Genomic DNA, 12,845 nt, shown 5'->3' on the forward strand with positions numbered 1-12,845 from the left:
AGTAGTATTACTCCCCTCCCCCTTTTTCCCTTTACAGTGGCCCTTGTACTTCCTTTTCCCGGGTCCGCCAGAGTGCCCGGCGAACAACAGCCGAGTGGGGCCAATGAGAGGGCGGCGAGAGGGGGCGGGATCATAGTTTAAACTAATCGTATCTTCACTGTGCGAGAGACAACTTGAGGTGAGGTGTGGTCCGGCGGGCTCGTGGCGGAGCAGCGCGCGCGGCCAGGTAACCGGCACGGGCCCTTGGCTAGCGTGCGGCTTGAGTGCTCTCGGGATGGCTAGGCCTAGAGTGGCTGCTGTTTGATCACGCCGGTGCGAGAGGAAGGTCTCCTTCGTAACCGAGGGTGAAAGGAGAACCTACCGGGGGCCAGGTTTGTGGGAGTAGGCGATTTTCGAGGGGGTGGATCTGTTTGGGGGCTTGTTAATGGGATTGTGGCTGAGGATCGCGGAGCGTCGCGGGAGCTGTGAAATATTCAAAGGATTGTCCCTGAGGGTCCTGTTACGCCAGGTGCTCGTTTATTGTTAATGATAGCAGCAGGGCATCTTCTTAGCTTCCAGTGTTTCTGACGTTTTGCTGGTATAGAGGATCATCTTTTTAATTTTCCTAACAACCTTGTTCATGTTTTATAGGTGGGGACCCAGAGGTTTATGTTTACCTTAGTAAGGGTTGCATTGCAGTTGGTTCGAGTTTTGCTGTATTTGGGGGGTGTTGAACACTGAACATAAATGATGGGAAGGGACTGTGTTGGGATGCACTTTGTAGGTAAACAGTGATCTTACCTGCCTTATCTACTTCGTGGGTGTGAGAAGCAAATCAGATAACAGTGTTTTTGCAAACACCTTCAAGAATACACATCTAAGGTATTGTCGTTGTTGTTTTTGTGTTTTTCAAGACAAGGTTTCTCTTTTTAGTCTTGGATGTCGTGGAACTCACTTTGTAGACCAGACTGGCCTTGAACTCAGAGATCCAATTGCCTCTGCCTACCAAGTGCTGGGATCAAAGGCGTGCAGAGCCTTGCTTAGCTGGGAAACCTCTTTTGCTTACCTCTGCAGTCGCACTTATCTATTATTAGGGTCTTTTCCCTTATTTGTCTGCCCTTCTAGGTAGTGACTATATATTTGTCCTGATGACTGATTTGAGTATGTCATGGCCATTACTTTATGTCTTGGAGTGTTGTATTTTCTTGGGCCTAAGGGAATAGAAGCGTAACTTACTCAACTTTTTGGTTTTTGTTTTTCCTTTTCTGGTTTGTTTTGTTTTGGCACCTGTTTACAAGCCCCAAAGGACCACCAGGAACGGATTCTGATGCAGTCACACCAGGGTCTCTTATTCAAGCAGACCCATTTCCTCTGGTACAATTAGTTTGCAGTCTGCTGTCCTCCACCACCCCTTATGACACTGAGACATAGGTAGATTCCTGGCCCAGATCACATCCTCTGTAGCATATGTGGCTAGTTGGAGAGTGTGAGGCCTCATGGGTTTAGGGAGCAGGAGGGGCCTAATTTCTAGGGCTACCTGCTAGGCTGTTTGATCTGCTTTCTTGTTGCCCTTTGAGATGGCGTCTTTTTTGTTTTGATGCTCTGGACAGTGGATGATAACCAACTGTTTAGGCCCCCATATGACCCTTAGTAGGGAGAGGATTTCCTCTGTATTTTTGATAGTCTTCTGTCATCAGAAGGCCTCTCTCCTTATAAATAGCCTCGTGGACATGAGTGGTAGCAAAGGCATACAGGCTATCAGTGTAAATATTAAGTTTCTTGTCTTTTCCCAGCTCCAACGCCTTGGTTAGAGCTATTAGTTCAGCTTTCTGGGCCGATGTTCCAGTTGGGAGTGGCTCTGCCCATATGATCTCAGTGTTTGAGACCACTAATGTTGCAGTACACCTCTGTCCCTCTTGAATGAAGCTACTACCATTGGTGAACCATGTTATCTCTGCACCCATCAAAGGGCTGTCTTGAAGATCTGGTCTGGTCCCCTGGATGTGGAACAGAATGTCCAAGCAGTCATACAGTGGTCCATCAAGGTTTGGCTTGGTTGGGACCTGAACTGGGGGGGTGGGGTGTTTAAGAGGAGAGATTGATAATGAGTCATTCTAGTGTTGGTAAGCCATCCACCCAGGGTCAGGGGAGAGCTGTTTAAATACCCTTCGATAGCATGAGGCATGGTGATGGTCAGGCTCTGGCCAAATGACAGTTTGTCAGCATCCTTGACCAGGAGGGCCATTATGGCAATGATGTGTAAGCAAGGGGGCAGCCTCTGACCACCAGGTCTAATTTCTTTGAGAGTTAGGCCCCTGGTTGATGCCAGGGCCCAAGAGTGTGAGTCAGTGCCCCTTTTTACTATCCCAGATCTTTCATCCAGGAAGAAATGAAAGGGCTTAGTCACATCAGGCAACCTCAAGGCTGGTGCAGAAATTAAGGCCTTCTTTAAGGCGTTGAAGGCTTTCTGATGTTTCTCTGTTCACACAAAGCTCTCAGGGGCCCTTTGGCCTCATATAGTGGCTTAGCTATTTCTGCAAAACCTGCTAACCATATGCTGCAGAGTCCAGCGGACCCCAATAATTCCTTTACATACTGGAGAGTCTTGGGTTCCCTTCGGGCATTCTTGTTTTGTCTCTGCTGCCACCAGGAGGTTACCCATGTACTGCAAAAGAGTCATGTTAGGGTGCTGGGTTCTGTACTCAGGTCTTCATGGTGGGCCTCATCAAAGGTGGTAGGCAAGTCTTAAATCCTTTGGCAGCTGGGTCCAAGTCAGCTGTCCACTAATCCCAGGCTCTGGATCGTGCCATTCATAGGCAAAGAGGCGTTGGCTTTTTGGTGCCAAGGAGGTTGTTTCAGGCCAATTGACATGGTCTCAGGATCCCCACATTTAATAGTCTCCTGATATGGGGGAGGGGTTATACCTTCCCTGGCAATCGGGCATGGGGTACTGTCGGACCTGTACAGGGCCCACCCTCAGCTTGAGCTCAGTCCAAATTGGGGTCTGATGATTAACCATCCCGACTCCTTCTGTCTCTGCCCAAGCATTGGGGAAGCAATCTAGCCAAATGGCAATTTCATCCTGTGAAGTGGGGAGGAGCTCAAACAACCAATACTCTTCAGCCAGAGTGGTGGTCAAGACATGAATAGGCTTCCCTCTGAATCTAATAGCTTGGCTTGCTCTTGGGAGAGATGTAGTTGTGCCCTCATTTTTGTCAACAAATCTCTCCCCAAGAGGGGATAGGAGCATTCATGTACAAGGAATGAGTGAGTTATCCTGCCCTCTCCCCAGCCTGCTGTTCTTCAGGTAGTTGATGAGTATCGTATACTTGCTGTTGCCCCTTGGACCCAGGATCTCTTTGAAGAGACTTTACCTTTAGGCGTCAGCAAGACAGAATGTTGAGCTCCACTATCTACAAGGAAGCTGGTGGGTTTTCGTTCCACTTTTAGGGTTACCCTGGGCTCGGGGAGAGGGGTCTGAACCCTGTTCTCCCTATTTTCCCCGTTTTCATCTTCCAAGTCCATGGTTTGAATAGGCGTTTTTTTCCTTGGGACATTCCCCGGCCCGGTGGCCCTCTTCTTCACAATAAGCACATTGGGTCTTACCTCCTTCTCCGGAAGCCATCTGTTTCTGGTTCCTATGGTCTTCTGGTTTGGCTGTGGCGCCAACAGGATCTTTGCCAGGTTGAGAGTCTGTTGCCTCTGCCCTTTCACCTGTCTTTCCTCCCTCCGTTTCTCTGCCTTCATCTACTCCTCTGTACCCTCCCTTCCATTAAACACACTGTCACTAGGTCTCTCAGACCCTCTGGAGCTCTCCCTTGATACATGGTGCTGCCTGGTTAATAAAGGCTGGAGCTGCCACTGCTTTTGCTCCTGGTGATTCTGGGTCCATGGGGGTGTATTGTTGGTATGCCTCCATGACCCTCCCTAAGAAAGCCGCGGGGCTCTCATTGTCTTCCTGACCAATGTCATATACCTTGCCCAGGTAAGTGGACTGTCACACGGCCTTGAGACCTGCCAGCAGAGCCTGGGGGTACACCAAGAGTCTCCCCTTACCTTGAACAGTGTTAAAGTCCCAATCTAGGTGGGTTAATGGAAAGTCAGCATCACTAGTTGTTTGGTTATTGGTGGGTTCCCCTGTGGGGGCAGGAATCAATTTCCTGGCCTTTGTCTGGATTCTGTCCCTCTTCTGAATCTGCAAAAGCTGTTGGCAATCAGCCAAGTGGGCTGGTGGGGGAAGAGGACTGTCTCTAAGAGATCAATTAAATCTCAAGGGTTATCTGAAAAGGGGAGTTCTGAGTTTTCCAGTGGTGAAGGGCAATAGCGATGAGGTTGGTTTCTTTGATCATCGACTGGCTCTGCTGCATGCAAGGGCAAGACAACAGACTCAGGCTTAGGAGGCAGCCCCTGGTGGCTTCGTTCCACTCTCGATGCCTGTGGTGGGTCTGCCTGTGACAGCTGCCTGCAGTGGTTGCTGTTCCCTCTAAGGGGTAGAAGAAGATGGGGGGTGGAAAGAATATTCTTCATTCCTCCTTGGAGGACCAGGTAGAGGGATGGTGCAGAAGAAGTAGTCCGGTGTCTCTTCCCTCATATCCTTGGGCTTTTTGCTAGCCAAGCAAAAACTTCTGCTCGTTGTTTGGGCAGAAAAAGTTTAAGCCAAGTTAAGGCCAGTCCTCTAGGAAGTCTTGCCAGACCACCACTTAAGGTATTTGCTCTGAGTGGCCGAGTTTGGGTTTAAAAATGACTTTCTTGATCCCTTGGACCATTCCCAGGTCAAAGGATCCCTCCTGGGGCCAGCCAGTGTTGATGGCTGGCCATTCTGACTTGCAAAAATGTGGTTAGTTTATCTTCCTAATGATGACAGAAAGATTCTGCCCCCTAGTTTTAACATCCTTAAAATGGCTAAGAAACAGTTCTAGTGGAGTGGAAGGCAGTTGTCCCATGTTAGCATTTGTCAAAGTCACCCTGTAATGAGAAACTCAAGGGTAGATAATCCTGACAAGACAATGACCAAAACAAGAAAAATTCTTCTCCTGTCTGTCAGGAGAGAGTGAGAAATAACCAGAAGGTGGCACTCACTGCTCCCTGCGCCCAGCATCCCAGATAGAGACCCCAAGGTCTCCTGATTGGGGCCTGGAATGTCTGTCTTCCAGCCCCACTTGGTTTCGACCTCCCAGTGCATCAGCTTTAGCTACCTCTGGGAATTACAGATTCAAAGCCAATTCTCAAGTCCCAGAACCAAAGTAACCACAGCGTTGTGCAGAGACCCAGGACAAACAATGACATAGACCTGATGCTGTGCAGACACCTGGAACCAAAGCTACCCCAGTGCCGCCGGGAACTAAAGTTATCACGGTGCTGCGCAGACTAGGACAGAATTACTGTGGTGCTACACAAACATGAACACATTCAGAAATAACCAGTATCAAGACCCCTCTGGTCAGTAGTCCTGGAAGTTGTGGAGGCTTTCCCGGCCAATACACCAAAATGTTATATCTGTTCTTTTTTTTTTTTTTTTTTTGGTTCTTTTTTTCGGAGCTGGGGACCGAACCCAGGGCCTTGCGCTTCCTAGGCAAGCGCTCTACCACTGAGCTAAATCCCCAACCCCGTTATATCTGTTCTTAAGACCCCCAAACCACCACGGAACCGATTCTGATGCAGTCACACAAGGGTCTCTTTTATTCAGGCTCAAACTGGGGCTCACTCACCTCTGACCCTGACGTAGCAGGATGGGTGAAACAGCCTCAGCAGGACAAGGTTTTATGGGAAATGGTGAGTAAGTGAGGGGGGTTTACAGCCTGGCAAGCATCTAATTGAATGACTATTGTAAGCTGACAGGTGGGTGCTGAGACAATCAGACTAATCTTGATTGACTGTTGCTAAGAAGTAGTATCTAGGGAATAACTCTGGGGTATGGGCCAAGGACAAGCCATGGGGTTCTTCCTGGTACTTGGGTGCATCTTGGATTCAGCTACAGGTCAAGTTCTCAGGTTCTTTTTCTTTTAAGATGAGGCCAGTCCCAAGATGGAGTAGGTTGACCTCTCCATGCTAGGCAGTCTAGCTCATTTTTTGGTGATGGTATTTGTTTTAATTTCAGCATAACATTATCCTTCTTTTTGGTGGTAGTGGGGAGGAGGGGAAGGATGAAACTGCCTCCTGAAAACATAATTTACTTAACTTGCTCTACTCCATATTTATATCTTTTTTTTTTTTTCTTTTTTTGTGCCTTAGTCTTTTGTTTCCAAAGTTCTGGGTTTGTCAAGTCTTACTGCTCTCACAACTCTGTTATGGGCAAGAAACTTTGCTGGTAAGGAAGGGAGTAGTGAGACTTTCTGCCCTGTGGATATCTTAACTGTGTCTGTGCAAGATGAGTATTCAGATCAAGTGAAGCTTTCAGGCACAGGAGTGGGTACATGTGTTCAGTTTCTGTGTGGTATTTTTCTCCTTTAGAGAAGAAGCACAAAGGATTCTTTATTGGTCCAAGTTCAAGCACATGACGACTAATTGTAAGGTCTGAATCTTAGTCTAAAGCCAGTCTGACTCTTCTCAGCTTGAGATTTTACCTGATGGTTCACTAAGAAACATTAATATCTCTTTGGAAGTTTATTTTTACTTCTGAAATAAGGAAGTGGGATGAATGCCTTGAACTAAGAATTGTAGAAGGGCTGGAGAGATGGCTCAGCGGTTAAGAGCACTGACTGCTCTTCCAGAGGTCCTGAGTTCAATTCCCAGCAACCACATGGTGGCTCACAACCACCTGTAAAGAGATCCGATGCCCTCTTCTGGTGTGTCTGAAGACAGCTACAGTGTACTCATATAATAAATGAATAAATCTTAAGAAAAAAAAAAGAATCGTTGGGCTGCAGATACAGCCCTATCTTGGATGCCTAAACAGAGCTGAGCAAGGGCTGTTTTGATATCTGTGTAATAGGTAAGAACAGATGGCCAGAAGGTTCTGAGGTCATTGATTTTACATACTATACACTAAGCTTTTCAAGAAGTGTTCAGATTCAAAATGAGCGTGTGCAAGAATGAAACCATTACCAAAAGCAAATAGTCCATCTCGGTGTTGGACTGCTTTCTGCACCTTTATTTTTCTTTTTGCAGTGCTAGGGAGCAGATGCACTTTTAAGCTCTTTCTACCCCATCTCTCCAGTTATGTCTGTGATAACTTTAAATCGAGTTAATGTGCAGTTTTTATCATTCAGTTATCTGCACTTTGTTAGGATAGTGTCCTGACATTCCATAACTGATTCTTTCATAATAGGTTACTCAAGTATTTTATAGTTTGGTTGTGAGTTCATATGTAAAGGCGCATCATCTATTGGCACCTTAAAAAGGGCGTTATTCTTAGCACTTGTGTGTAGATATGTATCTGTGAAGATATATGGCATTCATGTGGATTGCTTGCAGAGGCCAGGAGAGAGCTGGATCACCTGAGGCTGCAGTTACAGTTGGTTGTGAGCGGCCCAGTGTGGGTGCTGGGGACTGAACTCTGTCCTATGGAGGAGCAGCAAGTGCTTTTAACTGCTGACGTATGTTTTCATATTCTTCTTCCCTTTATTAAAATAAAAGGAACAGTCTTCTTCCTTGACCCAGGTTTGTGTTGAACTGGAAATCTTAGTGCTTCAGCCTCCACAGTGCAGGGATTAGAAGTATATAATTTACAGGAGTCTTATATGTGGCCTGGTTTGGATTAACTCTCCCAGGAGCTTGTTTGCTTGCTTGCTTGTTTTCACGGTGCTACAAGTTGAACCCAGGATATGTGACACAAGTGTTCTACCACTGAGCAATAAGTCTAGCCCTCTTACATGTATAGAGGCTGGAGAGACGTCTCAGCAGTTAAGAGCAAGCACTGGCTGTTCTTCCAAAGGACCCTGGTTCAATTCCGAGAACCCACATGGCAGCTCACAACGGTCTGTAATTCCGGTTCCAGGGGATCTGACACCCTCACTCAGACATATATACATCCAGGCAGAACATTGTACATATGATAAATATAAATAAAATTTAAAAATCATCCTTATTTATCTCTAATTTATGTATGGCAAACTTCATTTCAGTTAAAGAGCTTTGAGAGAGATAGACAGCTAGGAAAACCTGTCACATACAAGACATTACACACTCAGAAATGTCTTCATGTTTCTTTATAGTAGATCTTTCCTTTTAAACTGGTCTTGGGAAACCACCCATCTTCTCTTTGCCTCTACAGATTGTTTTTCTAGAGCTTTAAATTTGTGGCTTCTCCTGTAATATTTTGACTTTTCTTTCTTTTTAAAGACTGAATGCTCTGTAGCCCCGGCTGGCCTGGAGCATGTTTTATAGGCCAGTCTGACTCTGATATCTAATTTAAAAACATTTTTCAGAAATGTATCGCAGGGGGTTGGGGATTTAGCTCAGTGGTAGAGCGCTTGCCTAGCAAGCACAAGGCCCTGGGTTCAGTCCCCAGCTCCGAAAAAAAAAAAAAAAAGAAAAGAAAAGAAATGTATTGCAGTGTTTGTATCCGTTTGTGTGGGTGCCCGTGCTGCAGTTGAGTATGGGGTCAGATGGCACCTTCCGAGTGTTTTCTCCCTCTATCCTTGTTGGTTTCGGGGAGCTGAGCTCAGGTGTTACACTGGGCTCCTTCCCCAGCTGATAGACATGTAGGGTCTGCATATTTTGGTTGTTATGGCTAAGATTTCTTTGATCATTCACGTACAAATATTTGAATAGACATTTCTTTTTGGAGTAGTATGGCATATGTGTGTGTGTGTGTGTGTGTGTGTATGTGTGTGTGTGTGTGTGTGTGTGTGTGCGTGCATTAAACTTTTAAAGAAATTATCACGTTTTTCAAGGTGGTTATTTCAGTGATAGTGTAGTGTATGAAAACTAAATATCCAGTGTATGATTTGCTAAATATCTTTTGTTTTTGTTTTGTTTTTTCCAGACAGGGTTTCTCTGTGTAGCCTTGGCTGTCCTGAAACTCAGAGATACTTCTGTCTCTGCCTCCCAAGTGCTGGAATTAAAGATGTGTACCACCACAGCCTGGCTGGCTGCTAAATATTCTTGCCAGTATTTGGTATTAGAATCTTAGGTTTCTGCTATCTTTCTTTAAAAAAAAAAAACCTGCCATTTATTTATTTATATATATTTATCTATCCAGTCATTCATTCATTTATTTATTGTGTGTTACTGTACATGTAGAGGTTAGAGGACAACTAAGGCACATTGGTTCTTCCCTTCTACCTTGTGAATTCTGAGGAATAGAACTTGAGTCCTCAGACTTGGCTGCAAGTGCCATTACTCCTGAGTGTCTTACCAGCCCTGTTTTTGCCATTCTTAACGTAAGTATAGTCTATCTCGCTGTGATTTTGATCCATGTTTTCCTATACATTGTTCTGTTTTTGTGCTTTGTGTTTTTTCTTCTGTTGGATGAATCAATGTTGTTTTCATCCTAAGATCAAAGTGTTTGTAATTTAAATTTACTTGTAAATTTCCAGACCATAAGTATTGTGTAAATTTGACCAGTAACTATAAATACACTCTTGTACCCCTCTGTAATTTTGAATGGGTAGAAGGAATTTTCTTCCTACTTTGTTAGATCTGCAAGAGAAGTTTCCTTATCTTCCCATGGACAGATTCTTTTCCTCCTGTCTTTCTGCCAGTAGTAAAGTTTGAGTCTCAACCTCTGTACAGTGATCTCACTGACTTTTGTGGGCACAGGATATGCAGCTGGCCTGGAGTGACGGCACACACACCTTTAACTCCAGGAAGTGCTCGAAGTTCGAGGCCAGCCTGGTCTACACAGAGAGAGCCAGGCCAGTCAAGGTTATAAAAAGTAAACTAGACCTATGAGGGTGCCATATATTTCTTTTTTAAAAGTTATTTTATGGGGTTGGGGATTTAGCTCAGTGGTTAGCTGAGGCCCTGGGTTCGGTCCTCAGCTCTGGGAAAAAAAAAAGTTATTTTATCTGATGATGTATCTCAGTGTTTTGTCTGCATGTATGTCTGTATATCTCATGTGTGCCTGGTGCCCAAGGAGTCCAGAAGAAGGCACCGGATCCCCTTGAACTGGAGTTATAGCAGTTTTAGGCTCCCGCGTGGTGCTGGAATTAAACCCAGATCCTCTGGAAGATCAGCCAATGCTTAACCATTGAGCCATCTCTTCAGCTCATTTAAATTTTAACTTAAAAAATTTAAAAGGGTCAGGGGCTGGGAGAGGTGGCTCAGTGGCCAAAAGCTCTTACTGATCTTCTAGAGGATGAGGGGTGAGCTCCAGGCACCCATATTACAGCTCACAACCATCTATAACTCATTTCCAGGGGAGTCTGATAGCGTCTGTGAGCATTACATGTACATGCATGTACATATAGCCACATACATCCATATATACACCCTTGGACCTAAAATGAAAATAAAAGTAAAGACAAAGTGAAAAATTATATGGAAATTTTGCGCGCACACACACACACACACACACACACACACACACACACACGCACTATTTTTGTGCTTGGTGTCCAAAGAGGTGAGAAGATCGCGTCAGATCCTCTGGAACTGTCGTTAGAATTGTGAGCCACAGTGTAGGTGTAGGTGTTGGGCATCAAGCCTGGGCCCTCTGAAGGGAGTACTCTTAACTGCCGAGCCATCTCTTTAGACCCTGTCTGACATTTCTGACATTACTAGATTGTTAAGTTGTGCGCCAATGCAACTTCGAGTTGGTTCCTTGCTCTAGGGTTTCCTTTTCTTTCTTAGCTTGCTTTTGTAGTAGTGGGTGTTGAATCTAGGGTCTCTACACTGAACTGCAGACCTCCCCCAGGATCCTTTTTGAGTCAGGGTCTTTTTAGCCCTCCACACCAGGTTTTCTTTCATTTGAGTTCAATTTATTTATCTATGTGTCAGTTTGGTGCAGTCAGCAAAACCGAAACCATACTGACAGTTATTTTAAGAGTGAACTCAATAAAGGAAATAGTTTTGAGCCTTTGTTGGAGGGCTTAACAAGCCAAAGGAATCTTAAGGAAAGTAGTTTTGGTATATTAACTGTATAAAGTGGCTTCCTCATCCAGAATAGGAAACAAACAGAGGGAAGTTATCAGACTCGAGAAGTCTGGAGGGAGATGGAACAGCTGTACCCAGATTCTCTGGAGAGTGTATGTTGCTTGGTTGCCAGTGGTTTCTTAGGAGGTCCCTAGGGAAACCAGTCTTAGTTCAAGCCTGCCCAGCTGATAGAGGGCACTTTAAGGTTGGTTCTAAAAGTTTAAAAAGAAACTGAGACCAATGCAACCAACTGCTATCATCAAGAAGAACTAAGCAACAGTGAGGAAGAAATGTGTATGAGAGACAGAGACAGACAGAGACAGAGAGACACAGAGACACACAGAGAGCAAGACAGAGACAGACACACAAATACAGAGAGACAGAGACACAATCAGACACAAACACACAGAGAGATACACAGACAGACACAGAGACACACACAAAGAGACAGAGACAACAGAGAGACACATACATACACACAAAGAAACACACACATATACAGAGAGACAGAGCAGAGAGACAGAAAAGAGATACACACACACAGACAGACAGACACTCACTGTATTTAGTTCGGGTTGTCTGCGTGAACATGGGGGTGTTACTTACTTGAACAAGGGCACTTTGTTCGTAGCTACATCACTGAAAAATGACCCTTCTCCCCAACAGCTGTCACTGCCTATAGCTCCTCAGGGAGAGGTACAGCATCATGAACCCCCATTCATGATGGAATGGATGTTGGTGGGTCCCCTGTTTTCAACATCTATAGTGTGCAGAGAATCCTTCCCATGTTAAACAACAATCAGACGCCCTATAACTGCCATTCTTTAGCTTTGTTTTTGTTTTCTCTCTAGTCTTACAGGATATAGTCTCTGTGTCCAACCTTGTGTGCTTCCCTGTTTTATTTCTGTCCTTTTTAAATGTCTGCGTGTTATTGTGTATCATATTCGCACACTGCTTATGGAGGCCAGAAGGCGGCACTGGATCCCCTGGGACTGGAGCTGTAGGCAGTTTAGTCATAGTATGGGCGCTGGGAATTGAACCAGGATCCTCTGGAAGAACAGTAAGTGCTCTTAACTGCCGAGCCCTCTCTCCAGCCCCAACACCTTGTACTTCTGAGACCCTCTGCTATGGTCCTTCTTCTTTTGACTGTGCACTGAGTCATGTTCTAGAGACTGCCTATATGTCTTAGATAGCTCCGTCCTATCCAGAGTTCAAGTGACAGCCTTTCCACCATGGGCAGTATTTTTCTTTTTTTTCTTTTTTTTTTTTTTTTGGTTCTTTTTTTCGGAGCTGGGGACCGAACCCAGGGCCTTGCGCTTCCTAGGCAAGCGCTCTACCACTGAGCTAAATCCCCAACCCCAGTATTTTTCTTATAGGCAGCCCTTTTCACATGAACCTAAACAGAATCTTTCATTTTATATTTCATTTATTTGATTGGTTCTTTTATTCTAAATTACATATATATTTACTCTTAATTCTGTTAAATGTGCTTGTTCTTTTGGTAACAGCAAACTTTTTTCTTTTTAAAAGATGTTTTGAAAGAGGGTTTTACAGGGTAGCCCAGCCTGGCCTTGATGTAAAAATCCTGCTTCAGCCTATCTCCAGGGTGCTGGGATTACATGTATGCGCCACCATACCTGATTTAATATCCCTCTCATCATATATAAAAGCATGCTACTGCCTGTCTTTTATAGTTTTAGGAAATTAAAGATAAGGTTTCATGCAGCCCAGGCTGACCCGGAACTTACTCTGTAGCTGAAGATGACCTTGAATTCATCTGATTTTCCTGCCTTCACCTTTCTAAGTGCTGGGACTACAGGCATTTGCCACCATGTCTGTTTTATCCTTTA

At 45.0% G+C, this 12,845-nt stretch overlaps 1 protein-coding gene across 4 annotated transcripts in view; it reads left to right on the forward strand.

Moving 5' to 3' along the window:
* The first annotated feature begins 156 nt into the window (after window positions 1–156).
* Numa1 (nuclear mitotic apparatus protein 1) overlaps window positions 157–12,845 on the forward strand; it is a 74,994-nt gene continuing 62,305 nt past the window's right edge. For 2 of the 4 annotated variants that reach the window (XM_087558940.1, XM_087558972.1), the window contains exon 1: window positions 157–371. The gene's annotated coding sequence lies outside the window, so the exon portion shown is untranslated. The remainder of the gene's footprint in view (window positions 372–12,845) is intronic. The other 2 variants (XM_087558915.1, XM_087558947.1) reach the window with 1 other exon arrangement.

The sequence above is a fragment of the Rattus norvegicus genome, chromosome 1, assembly GCF_021556685.1.
Source record: "Rattus norvegicus strain SHRSP/BbbUtx chromosome 1, alternate assembly SHRSP_T2T, whole genome shotgun sequence".
NCBI lineage: Eukaryota > Metazoa > Chordata > Mammalia > Rodentia > Muridae > Rattus > Rattus norvegicus.